Genomic DNA, 21287 nt, shown 5'->3' on the forward strand with positions numbered 1-21287 from the left:
TCTTACCCTCATAGCTGGGGCTGCTAGCAGTATGAAGTCCATAAAGCTGTGTAAAATGTTTGAAACACTAAAATATTACACTGGCCAAATATAACACAATGCCATAGCTTCTCTCTCTAATCACTGACATTATCATTATGCACATCAACTCCTGCAAAGATAACCTGATAAAATGGGTGACCTGATTAAGCACTTTCTGATTGAACAGAGAGCTCCATATTAGCAAACTTTCCTTTATGTTTCTGCATGCTAGGGGAATGATCTAAAAAAAAAAAGCATATAAAGAGAAAAGACCTAGAAAAACTTACTGTAGAGCTATGTGATATCAACTGTGTAATTCCACCTAAACCAAGAGGAATAGAAATAAAATTTTTCATGTATGCAAGAAGTTGGGTTCACTTGCATATCGCAAAATCTTAGTGAAAACTAATGGCTCCTTAGAGACCTTAATTATGCAGCTGTTAATGCTAAATACAAAATTTACTAAGGAGAGAGGAAGAAACCAGTACTATCATCAAAAACAGGGAGATGGTATCAGTTTGTGTTGTGAGTACACTAAGGCATTGCATCTGAATTGCAGGAGCAATGACATTCTATAAACATCGGGGCAGCTCATATCAATACTATACACACACACAAAATAATACACTTGACTGTAGCACAGAGATAAAAGGACGTGATTTGTAAGGAATATGTCAGAAGTAACAGGTTAATAGGATGTCAGAGAACCTAGACACCAGGCTATTAGCACTTCCCAGTAAGGCTCACATGTTTTGAATCACTTGACAAACAAACCCTATGTGGTTGTCCATCGGGGCCGTAGGAGGCTGGGCTATTAGATATATACACAGAATCTGAAAGTTAGAAATAACCCATATCTTCATGTTGCACATGTTAGAAAAAATTTAAACTGTTGCTTTTACTGGCTCAGTTTGTATGAAGGACAATGAAAAATTTAGTCCAGAAACAGAAATTTACAAAATTAAATGCAGTATCTGCACATTGTATCCCTGGTAAGTACATGTGTCACATCCAACATTTGGAACAACTGTGTGGTATTACAGTACTTTCTCTAACACGTTTAAAGAAATTTCATCTTCCAGCTTTTGTATAGCGATATGTAGACACAGTCTGTTCAAGCTGCTGGAGCATCTAGTATTACTGAGTTAGTGACAACACGTTATTTACTTGGCAGGAGGGCATGTAGAACAAAAGCAGCACTTCAAGAGAAGCAGAATAGGGAAAACAGCTACCTAGGTGTCAAAGCATTTAAGTAGAATCAGTCTATAATGCATGGTTCAACTGAACTGTACCTGAAAATGTCAAAGTGATCATGAAACAAGCCCTTGAATTCCATGTTCTACAGGCTATCACAGATTAATGCATAAACACTTAGGACCTCACTCTGTTCTTACTCTTATGCCAACAGCATATCACATAGTAGTAGAGTAGACACATTCCTACAGACATCTAATTTTCATGCTCTGAATTGCTTTGATGCAGGGACTTATATTCCTTCATTCATTCATTAAGGAACTTTGATATTTAACATTGGTCCTCCAAATAGCATGTGTTAGAGACCTAGAGTAGAGGATGTGCGCAATGCAGTGACTGTGTTTGCATGGAGAGACAGATGTTTCATTGCACTGGTCTCTACAGTCACTACATTCCAAATATATGAAAATACAAAGTTGAATGCAAAAGCCAACATATTTTCCCCCAGATTATACCATCACCCTTTCTTTTCTTGGGAAGGGATCACAGGTTCATAGGCAAGGAGATATTTGCAGAACTTTCTAGCTGATGCTCCCTGACAACAGATGAGGGTACCAGAAATATGTGGTCCACTGGAAGGAGCAGCTATCTCTCTCAGTACGAAGAGACATACTTGGTTCTTTTTCCTACTATATTTAAATCATGGATAGAGAACACCTATTTTAAGACATCCTGTGAAAAGCTGATGGTTGGGGAATACGTTTGGTGGAGATGGAAATAATAACATCAGCGAGGTAGTGTGGCCGAGCGGTCTAAGGCGCTGGATTAAGGCTCCAGTCTCTTCGGGGGCGTGGGTTCGAATCCCACCACTGCCATGAATGTTTTCTAGGATTGAGTAACACTTGGCACATCCTAGGTTGCATTAAATAGTCAACAAAGTTGATTAATCATTGGTGGCCTCATTGCTCTCTACAGCTTTGTGAGGCAGAGGGAGTTTTCTCCTTGGAATATGGAGATGAGAATGCATTGGGAATGGTTCAAAGCCTGCACAGAGGGAGATTTGGACATTAAGAAGTATTTCTTTAATGAGAGAGAGAGACAAACTCTGGAGCTTTCTAGAGAGGTGGTCAATGAACCTTGCCAGTTAGTGTTTGAGATGCATTTAGACAACGCCCTTAGTAACGTGCTTTAACTTTTGTTCAGCCTGAAACAATCATGCAGTTGGACCCTGTGTCCATTGTATGTTCCTTTCAACATAGTCTATTCTCCTCTAATTTTGTTTTCATCTGTCTTCACAATCAAATGGATTAAGCTCTCTGACAGATTGCATTTTTCATGATGCACTTCTGTTACACGACCCCAGTGAACCATTGGAGAGGCAGCTTGTTTTGGGAACTGAGACCAGGAAGAGAAATGGAGATGGAAAGCAATGCAGATATGCTTTCTATGAATCATTAGAATAGAAAGAGATATTTTTTTTTTCAGCTGGAAGTATTTAGGTGTTTCACTGATATAAAAAAATAGTGCCTCCCAAACCTCATCTCCTGACCCTGAAAAGTCAGTTTTGTCTTTATCTGCTTTAATAAGATGATTAGTGACCTCTGAGTATTACATGTAGTTAACACAATAAACAGAACTATGGTTTTGAGCAACATAGAGGTAAAGACAATTTTAGTTCTCCCTACTTTCTTTTCTTGAGAAAAATCACATTTTCTAGCCTTTTCTGATTCATCTGTACTGTGTTTACTTCCTTGTTAAAGAGACATTGTGAGTAAATTAACACAGTGCTGACTCACCATCTAAAAATTTCACCAGCATCTGCTTTATTTTGAGTGTGGTTCTACTCAGCTGTGCAGGAATAGGTGCTTCACAGCACTTCACACAGATATTCAGGAAATGCTGTCTTTAAAGCAGCAGTGCCCATACTGCAGTATGCTGAGGTTTGGTATGCATGTTCTGTGTCATGAAAGTGCATGAACAGGTTGTCCCATTCCTTTGGCATGGGTACCCTATAATGTGTTGTGAGCAATGACAGAATATTAATATTTTGAATTTCTAACCCACACAGATCACTAATCTGAGCTCTTTGGCACTTATGAATTTATTACATACCAAAAGTAAGAGAAGGAGGGAAACTCTCTGCTGATAGACAATTAACTGCTAAAATCAAAACCTTTTCAAGGTTCACAGATTAAAGCAAAAATAATATGCCAGCAACAGCTTAATTTATTTTTATTTTTGACAGGCTGGATCGATGGGCTGTGGCCAGTGGTATGAGGTGCAACGAGGCTCAGTGTTGGGTCTGGTACTCGGGTCATAACAACCGCATGCCATGCTACAGGCTTTGGGAAGAGTGGCTGGAAAGCTGTTTGGTGGAAAAGGACCTTGTGGTGCTGAATGACGGAGCTGAATATAAGCCAGCTTATGCCCAGTCAAGAAAGTCAATATTATCCTGGCCTGCATCACAAATAGTGCAGCCAGCAGGGCCAGGGCAGTGATCGTCCCCCTGTACTCAGCACTGGTGAGGGAAGACCTTGAATCCTGTGTTCATTTCCGGGATCCTCACTACAAGAAAGACATTCAGTTGCTGGAGCAGGTCCAGAGAAGGGCAACAAATCTGGTGAAGGGTCTGGAGCACAGGTGTGGTGAGGAATGGCTGAGGGAGCTGGGGTTGTTTAGTCTGGAGAAGAGAAGGTTAAGGACAGACTTTATTGCTTTCTACAACTACCTGAAAAGAGGTTGTAGTGAGGTGGGGGTCAGTCTCTTTTCCCAAGGAACAAGTGATAGGATAAGAGGTAATGACCTCAAGCTGCATCAGGAGAGGTTTAGACTGGGTATTAGGAAAAGTTTCTTCACAGAGGGGGTGATCAGGCATGGGAACAAGCTACCCAGCGAAGTAGTGGAATCACCGTCCCTGGATGTGTTCAAAAACCGTGTAGATGAGGCCCTCAGTGACACGGTTTAGTGGTGGTCTTGGCAGCCCTGGGGTAATGGTTGGGCTTGGTGATCTTAAAGGTCATTTCCAATTTAGTTGATTCTATGATTCTATGAATATATAAAGGGTGAAAACTGCTGCTTTATGAATATTAGTATTTAACATTATGAGCAGTTCACAGCATGTCCATCTGGGCCTAACATTCTCAAGGTTTAAATATCATTCAGCAATTATGGAGCTCTCTGAAAATGTTCTTCTCCTGCTGACTCTAAAAATGTATTTATTATTTGGTTCTTTTATTTATAACTTTAGGTATCAGTAGTACATCTCTACATTATGGTTTATCAGACCTGGAAACACTTGTTTGGAAATAGTTTCTTTTTTAACAGTGTTCATCAACTTCTTTGAGATTCATAAAGCTAACAACTTGTTGTTTAAGTCTGAAATTTTCAAAATGGTAGACATCTAGATCCAAGATTTTTACCAGCTCAGGATATGTGTCAGCCATCTCTTAACTAGACTGAAATGAAGTTATGTTTTTAATTCCAATTTCTATACGTCATAGACACATAAAATCAAAAAGGAAATTGTGTTCACCTGCCCTGACTTTCTACGCAACTTTCTTGTCCTGATTTCAGTTTGAGACTATTTCTCGTAGGGAAATAATTAGTTTTGATTTTCATAATTTTAGTGATGAACTGCCAATTCAACTTTTGTAAAGTTTTCCAGTAGTTAATTTCTCAACTTTAAATTATGCAGAATTTTTGTGGTTTCAATTTCCAGACATTGGGTTCTGTTATAATTTGCTTTAGTAGAGTGAAAAACCTTCTCTTATCACATACTAGTTCACTACAGCAATACCAAGACAGAAATCCATAGAAGCCAACAGCCAACTTAGCCTATAGACATAAGCCCTCTCTATATTCAGTTTTCAACAGTCTCTTTCTCAGAGGTAGTTTCAGAACAGGACTAGGGCAGCGGTCCAATACTTTTCCATTTATAACTGCATGATCCTAAAGGGATTAGCTTCTTGAATACTCCCACTCTCTTTTTCCCCAATACCACCAACAGTCTTGAGGCTTTTCTTTGAATGTTCTCCAACATAATAACCTACTTCTTGAATTATGAATACCAGAACTGGACATATTACATTAATAGAAACTAAAAGATTGCCAAATGCAAGAACAGAAAAAGTTAGGTACATTAATCAATATTTAAGTTTTTTAAATTGACAGACTTTGGTTGTATTCTCTGTTCATATTTACCTAATTATCCAGTAAATTTTCTGTCAAAGGGGCATTGTCTACTCGTTGTCTACTAGTGCTTTATCTCTACAGCCCAGCACTCTTTGCTCCAAGGTGTATGCCTTTTTATTTTTCTGTGTTAAAATGTATGCTGTTTGGTATTTAATTGTTTAAAAAATAACATGGTGTCCTTTCTGGACATTATTTAGCATTCCATGTTCATCTCTAGCTTTATTGGTCATTTATTTTATTCCAAACCTTTCAAGATATTAAATAATGTATGGTCAATTAAAGGCCAATCTTGTTGCACCTCAGTGAAAGCACAATTGGTTCTAATCACCTGCTTAAAATTATTGTTTGAATCCTGCGAGTTTTCAGTTACCCTGTTCCATGTGGTTAGATATCACTTCAGCTTCTTAATCAACCTTACTTTGCCATAGTAAGTAAATTAACTCCCAGAAATCAAGTAAACCTCATCATTAGTGCTGCAGACTAACCTCAGGAGGCAGCTGGGTTTTTTAGTTGTCATTATTATTATTATTCTATGGATTACTCCTGTAAAATGTCCATAAAATATCCATAAAATGTTATTTTAGTCCATGATTTTGGACAATGGTGAAAGATCAAGATCTGGGAGGTAATAAGGCAATACTAGGTTCAAGATTACTTAGGTTCATAGAATCATAGAATCATAGAATAGTTAGGGTTGGAAAGGACCTCAAGATCATCTAGTTCCAACCCCACTGCTTACATGACATCAGCCCATTTGGGTGTGACAGTAGTCATGACAAAGCAAAAGATCCTTGATTAGATGTGCCGGTAGTTGTGGGTGCCAACCAAGTTGGGGCTTACTGCTGTTTACAGAAGTAAATTTAAGAATTTGTTGATAAATGTTATCCATGAATTAGCAGCAACTGCAAATAACAGCTTCCACATTTATTTGACCTTTAGAATAAACACCCTCAAATGAGTACCTACATAGGTCAGCATGGTAACAACTTCTGAACAAACTTTTACATCTCAATTATTTTATTTTGATTCGAATTTCTCCTGGAGAGCTTAGTAGAAGATAGTAAATATTCTCGTAGAAAACTAAAGAATATTTTTTCTTTTGTGGATAGAAGTTGTGCATAAAACTTTGGAATGGAAAGTCTTCAAATTCCAAAATAGATCAGGAACAGTTTCAGTGTGGTATTGTCCATTCAGACTCATATAAGTGACATTATGGCATGTAAGTGTCAGCTATATAAAGCAGCTCTCTGATCCACAGCTGTCAAGGGACCAGCAGTAGGTGATTTTATTTTCAGAAAGCTATATTATTGATACAATTGATTTTGGAAGAGCTTTCATAGGTTGGTAGAAAGCAGATAGTACTTAACAGAATATTGTCACTAGCATTCATAGAAATCATACAACATTTTTTGATAAATTCTTTTTTTAAACTTTTAGACAAAGATTCCCGGGCTGATGTAACATGGTTTCTTTCAAGTACCGTTCCTGCAATATTATTCTCTGTCCACAGTATTTTTTCCTTTTATTTCCTCCATGATTACCTCACTGCAATAGCACCATGTCCTTCTCATTGCCCTTCTTTTCATCCAGTGCCTCCAGTGTTCCAGAATGCATCATTCTTGTGTGTCCTCACACTTTGCCAGATTTATAGTGATATCCGTTTCTAAAAGTTAGCCACCTTTCAGCGTATGTAGTGTTATGTTCAAAATCTTGTTATTGGGGAAATAGGAAGCAAACCTTATGTATGCATAAAACCATGAACTTATTGTACACATTACAGAAAGCTTAACAAGCTAACCATTATTAATCCAGATCTAATCATTAAAGAAAGAGTAATAATGAAGTTATTTTTTTTTTTTTTACACACACTTAGTTTCTACCTCTATTCCTTGTGTTATGCTCACCCTTTCCCTTCTCCCCTGGGTCCTAATATTGGTGGTTTTAAACTACTATGGGTGTCGGTTAGGGGGGTGTTATGGAAAGTGTTATCGCAAAAACTAGTGTGATGTTGATGGTTCCTTCTGAGTGATTTTTATATGTTTGCTTAAATGTTTTTACATCTTTATTCATTGGTATGAATTGGCTCCACATTACAACCAAACTTACTATGTATGGTGCCTTTTCTGAATGTTTGATACCATGCCTTTGTTCTCCTTGTTGCCCCTGAAACCAGTTTTGTCCACCTTCAGGTTTGCATCTCTGATTGTTGGTCAGGTGGTTCCAGCTGTGAGGCCCCAGTGCCAAGAATGTGCTCCATCTCTTATCTTATGTCTGGGTTTCATCTGGGATAGAATTAATTTTCTTACCAGCCCTGCACCCCACCATGTCAAATCCTGTCTCCAGCTTTCAGACTGCTGCTTTTGTATCAGTTCTCTATGTTACACAGAATAATTACTTATTACTCTTTTTGATATAAAACTATGTTTGTACCACACAAAGATAAAAGAGTTAAGAGGAGAATATATCATGTCAGATCTAACAGTCTGAGAGAGGTAAGGCTGCAGTAGCTCCATGCCCCCAGGTCTAACAGGTAAGGAGGCTGAAAATGTATTTCCAGTAGGCGCATGCACACTGAGCAGAGATATACATCACATATATATGTGTCTAGCCACACAGATAAAAGGCAGAAACACAGAACACTTGCAAATACAGGTAACAGCAATGGTCCCATCCTGCTCTTCTCTCTGGCTGAGAAGGATAGAGACATTAGTGGGAATATATATCATATCTGTATATACACATAGTGTGAATCCTTCCAGCAGCTGGCCTCATATACCCAGCCTGTCCAGTCACTGTCCCTGGATCCCAGTCTCTCCAGATGTTGGCAGCTGGACAAACATGCAAGGTTACAGCCACATTCCAGTTGATGACACAGATCATGACTCACACCCAAACACATAATGGAGGTGCCTATGACTCCCTGGTCCCATAGCCAGCGTCCCTGTGCTCTCACTCTTGGATACACTGGCACTCTCATGCCCAGATTTGGCCCCCAGACACCCACACTCACCCCTTGATCCCCAGCCACTTCCTGCTGCTCATTCAGCTTGATCTTCGCTGGTGGTCACACACTTGCACAATCACACTCCAGTCGCTGGTGCTACAGACCCCATACATGCATATGAACATAGGGTCAAGAGTCCCTTATTGGAAAATAATTAAAGGAATTTAATAAGAAGACAGAACAGACCGCAGTGATCAGGCACAAGGCATGATCAGATGAGCATACTGACCAGCCCCTCTGCTTACATGCAAATGGACTCTTCTATTCCCTCATCCCTCTACCTCCCATAGTTGTTTCTTCCCAAATTGCCTAAATCCTTCTCTTTTCCCACCTTTGGTTCCTCCCTTAAACATGCCTTAATACATCCTGTGCAATCACAGCATGCTTTTTCCCTTCCTTCCATATTGTGTCCCTTGCCCCTAGGCAGGAGCTCCCCTGTAGTTCAAAAGGTACTGGTCCCAATCGTGATGGGTTTTGCACCTGGACAAAAAGGCTGAAGCTCTGCTAGGACAGTCCTGGGAGGCGCCCAGATGGGATGTCCTTCCCTTTGAGTCCTTAATTTGTGTTACCCATCTGCTTTCCCTATTTTTCTCCTGTTCTTTGGAGTGGTAGAGATGGGCTTTTGATGGGCTGATGGATCTCTGGCCATGGGTCTGGGAGTAGCCAGCAGTGCTCCCCCACCCCATTGTAGCTCTATGTTTCTTTGTGGGTGTGCAGGTAAGCTTTTATCACATAACCTAAAAAAGGTACAATTACGGACACCTGATCAATTACAGAAATTGCCATCATAGCTAAACCAAGTGAAACAAAGCTGTAGGTAGGTTGAGAAGTTCAGACACAGCAAGCTTGCCAGTCCTCAGTCCTGAGGTCTTACAAACTCCAATGAGTGTACAAAGCTTACAAGCTGCTACTGTCAATGGCTCTGCTGCACTACAGGACTCTGTAGTTACTGCTGGCAGTTAGCTGATATGCTAGGAGACTCTTCAGAGTCATTTGCTTTAGGCCACAGGAGATTTAATGGCATGTTTAGAAGCTGTGCTGCCATGTTTTCAGGAGTACTTGAACTAGATGAGCTAAAGCTGTCAAGCATGTGTGAAAAAACTGAGGTAAAATTACACATCTCAATTGCTGGTTAGATGCCAATTTATGAAAAAGAAATAACTAATATACCTTATTAGACTGATTCTATGAAATATCTGTATGTTACCTTGAAAATACAGACAGCAGGTAATCTACCAGAGTAAACTGGCAGAACTGAACTGCAGTCACATTTCCATTAAAAGAGTCAATAAAATCAATGAAGCTGTGCCAAGTTTGACCAGTAGGCAACCTAATTTGAGATGCTAAAATGTACAATGTATCAATGAACAACTAATCACCTTATTTAACAAAGATGAAAGGAAAAGTTGCTTCCTGTCATTGGACAATACCTTGAACAAATTAAAAATAGGCCATTTGCTGTGACTGCAATAACATATATGTTAATTATTAAATATGGCATTTTAGAATCTTTTATGTGAATTTTTCCATTTAAAAGCATTTCTAGGAAGACTCACTTAAAGAAAAGGGAATAACAGGGACATAAATGACAGAATTCTCTTTGATTAATTTGTTACCTAAGAAGATTATAGATCCCTTTGTGATGCATCTTTTTTATCTGTAACTTGTATATGTATAAAATAAATACATACTTTTTCCAGTTAAGACTTTTTCTTAGTTTTCTACATGTTTTCCCTTGCAAACCTCTGAACCTATCAAGCAACTTAAACTCAAGTGGAAAGAGGGTCTTAGGTCTCAAAAAGAATGAATTCTCAGGATGTCTGTGAACTTTGGTATTTGGAAACTTCTGATATGTGCTACAAATGTTCTGAAGTCTGAAGTGTAAGTGCATTGTTGCACAATGGGAAAGCCACAGATAATTCACACTTACAAATGCCTGTGGTGAAAAAGAGAAAAATTAGGTTAGAACTTGTAATCTTTCTTTTGGTGCTAAGGTCAGTCAGCCGTAACAATTGGTAAGAAACTGGGTTTATGCTGTTGAGGTGGTCATGAAACTTCTACTCCACAATGAGCTAAGTCTGTGTACATATTCATTTTGCACTTCACAAAATGAAACTTCCTTGAGTAGAGATTGAATTCACTACAATGTGTTATTCTCGTAAGAGTTTACCAGCCTTGCAGGTAAAGACCAGTTTTCATTCTGCCTTGCATCAGCAACTGATTTACGCCATACAATAGCTTCTGTAAAAGTAATCAATCCTGAGTCTCCCACAGCCTGGATGAAAATGGTAGTCCACTTAGTTTTGTTGTAGGAGGACCTCAACAAGTCTTCCTCAATCACGTTCATTTTGAAGGTGACCTCAATAACCTTCATTTTCAAAGACCTACAACATTGTGAATAATGACTTGAAGGATTTAATCCTTTTAGTCCTAAGAAAAAAGTGTGGCTTCTGTGGGATATCAAGATTTGAGATATACCTGTATCTTGATATCCCACCATCATTTGTGGTTCTGTATCTTAATGCTATAGCTTCATGCATAGCTTAATGCTATACCATCATAAGCACATCTCAGTCACAGTCAGTGGCAGTTCCTTTTACTCATACTTGGAACCTCATCTCATGACAAGGAGAAGTATTTGGAGAATTTTGTCACTGATGTCAAAAGGGGCAGCATTTCTACAGGGTGTTTTGAACAGAAATTGATTATCCTAGGTTTCTGACTTAGTAAGTGGATTGAGAGGCAATAACTTGATTATGAAGAAGGAAAATCTACTCTATTTTTCTGTTCAATATATGGAAAAATATATTTCATTTACCTTGCAGTAAAAAGGTAGGCAGAAGTTAGAAGGAAGATTTTTTCTTTGTACCTTCTGGGAAAGTTCAATTATTCATTGCCATTTGGAATATAGAATTGTAACTAAGCATAAGGGATTTGAGCAGGAAAATCTAAGAATCATTTACACTTTTTTTAATCTGAAAAGTCCAAGTGTTCATTTATGAGCTGCAGTGAGGCTCTCAAACATCATTAATCACTACAGATGGCTACAAACACGTTAAAGCTTTTAAGCACCTGTTTGCTTATCAAATGCTCACATGGTAAGCTACCCTCTGGTTCATGTAAGTACATTAGTTTTAGAACATATAATTAGCTCACAATAACTGTACTTGTACTAATTACCAGTCCCTTGAAAGAAAGAACTGGATCCTGTTGAGTAATGGAGGTGGCTGCAACTTAAAACAGAGCTTCTAGACTGAGCAACAGAGCTGGATGACTCAATGTAAAACGTTTGTCTTATTTCTGGTAAGCCTGGTTCAATTCCACAGTGAGCATTTAAGTGAAATAGCTTGCTTTTCGTTGCCATTCATCAATCACAAGAAAACACCACAACACATAATTTATCACCATTTGTCTTTTCTGAAGAGAATTTCAGGATAGAAATAGCATAAAGACCAAATTATTTCTCACTCAAATGGGTTGCACTGTATTTGAGGATGTGGTGTTGGACAGAAACCTCAATATGAAGCTCTCTGCCAAAGCACACACTAGAGTGCTTACTTTGCCAGAAGTATTTAGTGGCAATACCATTTATTCCCTCTGTTTGGGATGATAGGGTTTCATTCTATCCTTCAGAATGGTTAAATTAATTAAACAAAGAAAGAAAGATATGATAGGTAAGTTTACCCAATGTGTGATGAGAGGATTATTTCGCTAGAGATTTCTGTGCCCTGTATGCTAGCTTTATAATAAAGCCACAGGAAAATTCTTGACCTATATAAATCAGTATATTTTTGCTAGAGCTATGCGTATTTCTATCAATCTTGCAATTCATAAACTACCCTAAATCCAGATCTAGTTCAAAGGACTTTGTTCTGATGGCCTACTTCTGAAAGAATACCATATGAGCGATCGAATGTCATAAATTCATAGAATCATAGAATGGTTTGGGTTGGAAGAGACCCTAAAGATCATCTAACTCCATCTAACTCCACCCCTCTCATCACAGGCAGGGACACCTTCCACTAGACCAGGTTGCTCTAAGCCTCATCCAACCTGGCCTTGAACCCTTCCAGGGATGGGGCAATACTGATGAGCCTTTTTCATAAATATTTTCCTAATCCTTTGTGTACAGTCATTGTTCATACTTGTACATAATCCTACCAGATAAAATACTTTTAAACTTAAATATTATTGTAGAACTAGAATACAGTATCATGTTGTAAACTAGGAACGTAGTTACTTCAAAACATTTCTGCCATAGCCATACTGTAAAAGCAACCCAAGTCAAACTACATTTATAAACCTTAAGTTTTACTAAATAAAAACACATGAAAAATTATTTCATGAGGTTTTGCTTTATTTTCTGAAATAGCTTTTCATGTCACAACATTCAGAAATCTGAAAACTGAGATAAAGTCAAAAAGCTGTACAGTCCTTTTACTGAAGTTAGTTAATCAGCAGAAATGTTAACAATGGCTGAGAAACACAGGAATATTTCAACGGTGGTAGATATCTTCCCACCCTTGTCCTTATTTACCTGGAAATTGACTGCTCCCATTTCATCTGGAATGCAGTCTGGACTGGTTGTCCAGATGCCAGTTTGTTCCCAAGGATATGCTACAGCATCATCATAGAAGGTGAATCGTAACAAATCGAGAATGTTTAATACAGGTTGATTGGGTGTAATGTGTTTCTGCTCTTTCTGGTACTGCCTGAAGAGTTTTATCCAACGTATTAGAAGTTAAAGTGCTACAAGTGCCTGACTAAAATATATGCTGCTGAGGAGAATGCATAAACGGACATATTAAGAGAAGAGATTTCTGGTGAATTAAAACTACTTTTAAACACATCTCAGAAAAGGACTTACTCTGCAGGAATACAAAAAATGTTGACATCCTGAATCTAAGACATTCCTATTTTAACCCTTAAAATTTTAGGTCCTAAACACCTAAACTGTTAAGATAGTTTTTAAGCTCAGAGGGTAGAAAAGATACAAAGTCAAAGGGAGAGTGGGAAGAAGTTTGTTCCTTTATATACCCTCCAGTGTCCTCCAGGCATTCAACATAAAAAAGCACATTACTTTATATCCTTCACTGTCTTCAGACAGAATCAAATTCAAGGATTTGATTTGCAACTTACCCATTGACCCTACTAAATCAAAGGCTATGTCTTAGAAGTAACGCTTGTTCCCAAAAATCTATGGCAAAATTTTTGTTTAATTATGTGTGTACTATAGTTTGACTTTGAAAAGCACTTGCAAGTGAAAGAAAACCTGTCTTCTCAACCCCTTAAATTGGTGTCAGTTCAACTAATGGGCCAGTTAATTAACTAATGGGTGTGATTTACAGGCCTTCTCCTGAGGTAAAACGGATTAAATATACCACTTAATTGCCTCCTATAGATTGACAGAGTTTATTGGTGAGCCTAGCCCAAAAATTTCTTGAAAAGCATTTCCATTGGAGGAACATAGTAGGTACAGAAGAGGAACAAATGAGACATGTGGTAATTCTTCTAAAACATTAATGTGTTTCTCCTTAATAAAACTTGATGTAAAAATGAAAATTACTGCCAAATGTGATGACAATTCATTTAAATTTTAGTAAGATTTTGTTGAGAAGGGAAGACTGACCTTTCAAAGCCTTATAACCTGGTTGGAGAATTTTATAGAACAAATTGAACATTAACTATCACGAATGAGACATCAAAATTATCAGCAATATCATATAAAATTTATAAGCTTTCTTCACCTTAAGCTACTTCAAACTGCAGTATATTTCCTTTATTATGCAAGGCTTTGAGTGCTACCTCCTTATCCCAGCTCCAAAATGCATAATTACATCTGGAAAATCAGTTTATTCTTGGATTGATAATAATATACCAAAATTCAGTAAATGCCCCCAAATTTGTCATTAACTATGTGTTTTTAATTATTTATATCTCAGTAGGCATTATATTTGACTCTTAAATAAGACTTTTCTGAGTTTGACTTAAATTGCTTCTGGTACTGCATGGTTTTGATATCACAAAAGATATTGGGCAGCCCACTGTGGACAAGTGCATGCTGCTGTGTCAGTCTGTTGGAAAGACATTACCTACACAAAAATTTTGTTTTCAATGCCATGAGATATAAGAAGGAATTTGAGAAAACTAGGCTGAAGTATTTGCCTTTCTGGTGAGATGAATGCACGAGTTCTTCTCAGCACCATATATTCTGTACTTCCTCTTCTCTGCCCAGAGTAGTTTGGCTGAGGGTTGCTGCTTTTTCCAGGTCTCTAAGATCACATTCATCATTGCCAAGACTGTGATTTTTCCATTACTAACTATAGCATTTATTTGTCCAGTTGCATCTTCCTTCGGCCGATTTATGTTACCTGCCTGATGTTTTCAAGTGATACTGCAATTACATTGTTTAAGTCACACTTTCTACCAACTTGAAAATGAGAAAAAAACACTCCTATTTACATTCTCTAGGCTGTTTTTGCAGACATCTGGGCTAGACACTCTAATATTTTTATTGACTTCCTAAATTTTAGAGGACATGATAAAATCTGTATGAAGATCATATTGCTTTAAGAATAAACTGAATACAGTAACCACAAAAACATTGTCTTGTAATGCACATCTTTTTAAGTGATACAATTAGACTTTTCAGTTGAACAGGCCTCTTCAGAATTCAAATTTTTATCAACCCCTCTAACCCCCCCTCCCATATTTCTAGCTTCCAGGTCTTCTGTGCTTTGGTAGTGTATTTATTATGTGTTCTTATTTTAGGTGCATATGTTATGCTTGAGTGTGTATGCTAAGGCTTGATATAAATTCACTGGCCTTACTTGCTGCATACTGCATACAGGAAGACCACATTAATATCTTTGATAGTAGGTTTCAACTTAATATCTCCTTAACCCTTTGTCACAGAACCAATAAGTTGAGACCAAACAAAATTTATTTTTCAAGCTCAATTAAAGCTCCATCAACATGCACATTCAGGATATCACATGGATTCATCACTACACTGTTGACTCAATATCTAATTCTTCATGTTTGGGGTCAATTATCCAAAATGCACAATCACTCACCTGATAAAGGAGGGGTTCTCAGCCTCAAGGAGTTTCCTTGGATGGCATCTGGACTCAAGGCTAGAGTCTCTGAATGGAGACTCACTGCTCCAAGGAGGACCAACTGAAAATGGCTCTCCTTCAGGGCTCCATTTATACCTTAGTTGAATCTGGTCTGTGGTCAAACATAGTCATGTAGCCCCATCACTGTCTGAGGACCCCAGCATCCTCACTTTTATTACCTGCTGATCACCACTGTGTGAGCATGACAAGAGCTGCAAAGGAAGTTTTTGAGGGATATTGTTGGGTCTCTTTTAAGGCCTTATTAGGGCCACTGCATCTGCCAAACCCTCCTTATTTAAGAATTTTTTTACTGGAGTGACATTTACACTTGATTTAATGAAGATTTTTGACACTGTCCCACACAACATTCTTGTCTCTAAATTGGAGAGACATCAATTTGATAGATGGACCACTCAGTGGATAAAGAACTGGCTGGATGACTGCACGCAAAGAGCTGTGGTCAATGGCTCGATGTCCAGCTGGAGACCAGTAACAAGTGGTGTCCCTCATGGATCGGTGTTGGGAGCGGTCTTGTTCAGCATCTTTGTTGGTGACATGGACAGTGAGATTGAGTGTGCCCTCAGCAAGTCTGCCGATGATACCAAGCTGTGTGGTTCAATTGATATGCTCGAGGGAAGGGATGCTGTTCAGAGGGACCTTGACAAGCTTACAAGGTGGGCTGATGCCAACTTTATGAAGTTCAACCATGACAAGTGCAAGGTCCTACACCTGGGTCAGAGCAATCCCAGGCACAGCTACAGGTTGGGCAGAGAAGAGATTCAGAGCAGCCCTGCAGAGAAGGACTTGGGGGTACTGGTCGATGAGAAAATGAACATGAGCCGGCAGTGTGCGCTTGCAGCCCAGAAAGCCAACTGCCTCAAAAGGAGCGTGACCAGCAGGTCGAAGGATGTGATCCGGCCCCTCTACTCTGCTCTTGTGAGACCTCCCTTGGAGTATTGTGTGCAGTTCTGGTGTCCTCAACATAAAAAGGACATGGAACTGCTGGAACAAGTCCAGAGAAGGGCCACGAGGATGATCAGGGGACTGGAGCACCTCCTGTATGAGGATAGGCTGAGAAAGTTGGGGCTGTTCAGCCTGGAGAAGAGAAGGCTGTGTGGAGACCTCCTAGCAGCCTTCCAGTATCTGAAGGGGGCCTATAGGGATGCTGGGGAGAGACTCTTCATTAGAGACTGTAGTGACAGGGCAAAGAGTAACGGGTTAAAACTTAAACAGGGGAAGTTTAGATTGGATATAAGGAGGAAGTTCTTTCCTGTTAAGGTGGTGAGGCACTGGAATGGGTTGCCCAGGGAAGTTGTGAATGTTCCATCCCTGGCGGTGTTCAAAGCCAGGTTGGACAGAGCGTTGGGTTACATGGTTTAGTGTGAGGTGTCCCTGCCCATGGCGGGGGGGTTGGAACTAGATGATCTTGAGGTCCTTTCCAACCCTAACTATTCTATGATTCTGTGATTCTAAGATGCATTGTTAAATCTTTTGTGATAAGATTACCAAACATAGTTCAGAATTTGAGAAGTTTTTTAATAAAGTTTCTGGTCTTCTGGTTTCAAGATAACCTTCACAATGTAAATCAACCTGTGGGGCCTCTGTTTAATTTATAATAAGGAGGCTAAAATAATGTCATCAAGAGAGGTTAAATAATAACTCTTCAAAATTGTTTTAAAAAATCCTAGATCTTTCCTATCAGAAAGAGACAGTTTCCCTGAAGATTGTTAAAGACTTAAGTTTTACATGGCCTTCAGAGATTATTCTACAAAATTCTCTAACGTGCTCCAGCAGAAGTTTTCCTGTGAACTGACACCTGTTAATCATTTTGACCATAAAAAAGAACCTTTAGAATTTGGGTTTGCATTTTAAGATCCAATTTGGTGGAATTTAGATTTCAAAACTGATCACACATTTTAATTACGGATGACAGTTCTATACAGCTCCAGATTAAAGACTTTAAGTAGTATTTAAATATATAGCATATCATTGCAAGTGGTTGGAACATTTTCATCTGTGTGACATTTTGGTGAAATACACTAGTTCACCAAAGGCCTAAACATTCCATAGAGATGCAACTGTTTCCGCACAAATTTCACCTTGAAAGTTTTTGGTTCCAGAAGGAATACTTTCTTGAGAAAAGCAGGATACTGTCTGGAGCATTGTCTTGAATGGTTAGTGTAGATTTACATCTCTGCACTGGGATTTAAAAGCTCTGCTGTGTTGTAAATACATCAGTGACCTGCAGCTGGGGCCAATGCACTGCTACCTGAGCATCCAGGTTACAAAACCTAATGCACGTAGGCAGTAGTAAAAGGATATGTATATATAAATTAATTATATCTCTAATTTAGACAGTGTTACTTTTAAAATGCTGTATATTGTAATCTTTCTGGGTTTTGTTTTTATTTTTTTTTTGTTTGTTTGGGTTGGAGTTTTCTTATATTTTTCTAATCAAGAGCTGCCAAATAAAGACACTGGGTGTAAATGATCAATGACATCTCAGATCTTCAAATATTGTATTATTTCTACATTCAATAATTACTCCAAGTAACTAGTGTAACACACATAAAATTCAGCTTGCTTTGTCATCCTTCTCCAATTCATCTACACCAAATCTAATAAACCAAAACTATAAATATTCCACAGCTTATTGAATATAATGTGCATGCAATAAAAAAGTGTCCAGTCTTGTTATGACTAAAGTCAGTTGAAGGTTTTAATTCAAGACTATAAACTTAATGCAGAATGTATCTTTTGATGTGCAGTTATTCGTAAGTGAAAAAGAAAATACTGTATCTGAAGTATGTAATTAATAAAATTTAGAAATATATATTTATTTTTACGTATTGTCCTTCAAAACATTTTTTTTAGGCTACTGGATATGAAAAGACAGAAGATACAGTCCCTTCTGCAGAGAGTTTATGATTAAGTAGAGCAAACAGATAAAGCATAGTAACAGTGAAAGGAAAAGCTCAGGGGTCCCAATTCATCCCACCTGTCTTCAGGCATTATGCTTGAAAATATAGCTAGTGGATGCTCCCTGTGTACTCAGTAAGGAGAGAGAGAAATCTCCACGGAGAGATTCAGCTCAAAGACAAGGTATCTTCCCCTGGGGGTGCCTCTCTTTCTCACCAGTATCATAAATAAAGCACCCATGGCAACCAGGGTCCTAATTTAGGAATGTCAGCAGGTACCTAAATTTGGAGAGGATGAAGCAGATCCAGCACAAGAGATAATGGGTATTCAGACAGACAATAATGCTGGCTGTACAGGTGGAAAAAAATGTCTTCATTATCTAGTCATGCATCAAGCTGCAAAGTAGCATGTCAGGCGTTTTATAAATACTATAAATTGGCAAATATTATAAACCTGTCCAATTTTAAAGAAAGCATTATCAGTATGAAAACATGTGCAAATACATATCCTACTTTACAGTAACTTGTAATCTTACAAGTACAGTGTATTTATTCAAGTCTTGTAGGAAGAAAGGATTTTGACTTGATTGTGAAGTTACTTAGTGTTATTTCAGAATTAAAAACTAAATTATAAATTTTGCATTAAAAGAGTTTCCATAACATTATTTTATTAAAAGTCTTTGTCCAGGTGTATGATAATATCCTCAGAACCCATATGAAAGAAGGAAGAGGACTGTGACTGTTGATATCCTTTCCTTACCCTCAAATCTTGGGTCTTAATGACTTATTTGACATATGTGGTTACTATGTTTTTTTCCAAATTATTTATCTTTTCTCTTACTTTTACGTCTCTGTTCCATATGATTTGTTTTGTCACTGACTTTTCTGTACTGCTAATGCCCCCCAACCATCCTGATTAAATGACTGAGTCATGGACAAAAAAGCAAAGTAGAAAATGAAGGAATGCTTCTAGCCTCACATGAAATAAACATTGTAGAGAGGAAATTTCTTTACAAATATTTATACCATCACTCCCTGCACTTCCAAGAAATAATTATTTCTCCTACTTTGGAATAACAGTCTTTTCTTAGGAAATAGATTATCCTCATATGCTAATTGACAAGGTAACACCAAAGATGGATTTTTTTTCCTCTAGGTTGTTAAAATATATTTTGAATACAAAGAGACTTGAGATGTTCGTTAATTTAAAACATGCATTAGGAAAGCTCTAATGCTGTACTGATTCATTATTTTCATCAACCTGTACATAAACAATCTACATCCTTTTCTAACCCATGTGTATGTTGTATACACCTGCACACATGTACACGTAGATACATCTATATTACACTAATAGCTAAATAGATAAAAGGTATTATATTCTTAGAATAAAATAATGAATGAAAATGTTTATTACTTTAGAAACAACAGTTTGTGGAAAATACTTTTCTCATGGTTTTAATGGCTTTATTTTGTAATAATCTCTTGCCTTCACCTATGCATTACAGTGTGTTCTTACTGTGAAAGGCATTCAGGAAAATATATACAAAATAAGAAGAATTTGTAGATACTTGGTTTCATGTGGTTATGGTCAGATGGACTCAAATGGAATTTTATGCTTGTATCTGCAGAAACGTATGTATGCTAACAAAACTGATCCCAAAATACATTCTGCTAAAACTTGAGATTTTTGAATTGCAGCTGCCTCTTATTGTTTAAATTGCATAGAAAGATTATGGTAGACTGTCTGGTTTTCTTTTCTGCTTTCAAGTAACGTAACTGTTAATGCTTAATGCAAATAACTGGTAAAAAAGTCAAATAAAATAAGAAACTAATAAATCTTCAGTGGATTAGGAAACATTTTAATTTTCTATGTTACTTTTCTCCTTTTTATTGACATCTTGCACATATTAAACTTTGCTTATGGAGAATACTCCTTGGGGAGATTGTACAAGACATAGAGGAAATTAGGAGCTAGACAAGGAAAAGGAAAAGAAAAAAGAGGAGGACTTGTGTAACAAGGCAATAGAATGGTCTGAAAAACCCAGGTGAAACCTGACAAATAGAAACAACTCTTGAAGACACAGTAGTAGATCTTGTCGCTATATGGGAATATTTATCCAGACCAAATCGTAAAAATGATAATAACTCTTTCTAAAACCATGAACTCCATTGAAATTCTTCAAATGAAGGGGTGGAAGTTTCCATTTACAGTAATCTACTGGCGTAAAACAGGAGCACTGAGGCATTTTCTTTTTTCAACTCTAAGAAAGAGGATTCTTATTATTCTGTACAAATTTGTGCTGATTTTGCATTATTTTGGTTCTATACATCTACCAATTGCCAGAAGGAAGGATAAAAATGTGTTGAGATGATCTTAAAAACTTCCCGTGTCCTTCTGCCTTCCACTGGAAAGCCAGAATAATCACATTTAAATTAACACTTGATAGAAAATTATTAGAATAAACTTGAGTCTATTTGTCTGACATTTCTTAAAGCTTGATACTGGAAATCTAACATTTATCCCCTAAAATGCAGTTTTACTTGTCATCTCTTGAATATAATCCATAGCTGAAGAATTGTTGTCTGCCTGTCTTCATCTTACAAACGATGTCCTATGCTTATGGCTTTATCAGAGTGTAAAAGCTTGTTGAGTGAATTTGTATGTGAGATAAACTCTGAAAAACTGATCCAGAATACTTAGCTAATTTGGTTTTAGTTGCTAAAAACATTACAATAATTTAATACTTTGGCAGTGTAATTATGTTTAGCTCTAAAAATAGTTTCCTTGTAGAGTAATAGGATTTCCATGAGGCCTGTGCTGGTTAAGCTCTTGGTTCT

General features: G+C 37.7%; 1 non-coding gene across 1 annotated transcript; it reads left to right on the plus strand.

Annotated features, from left to right (window-relative positions):
* Nucleotides 1-2008: 2008 nt before the first annotated feature.
* On the plus strand, nt 2009-2090 carry TRNAL-AAG (transfer RNA leucine (anticodon AAG)). Its single transcript has one exon. It is a non-coding gene; the product is annotated as a tRNA-Leu (tRNA).
* The last annotated feature ends 19197 nt before the right edge of the window (nt 2091-21287 follow it).

Source organism: Lathamus discolor, chromosome 1 (assembly GCF_037157495.1).
Source record: "Lathamus discolor isolate bLatDis1 chromosome 1, bLatDis1.hap1, whole genome shotgun sequence".
Lineage (NCBI taxonomy): Eukaryota > Metazoa > Chordata > Aves > Psittaciformes > Psittacidae > Lathamus > Lathamus discolor.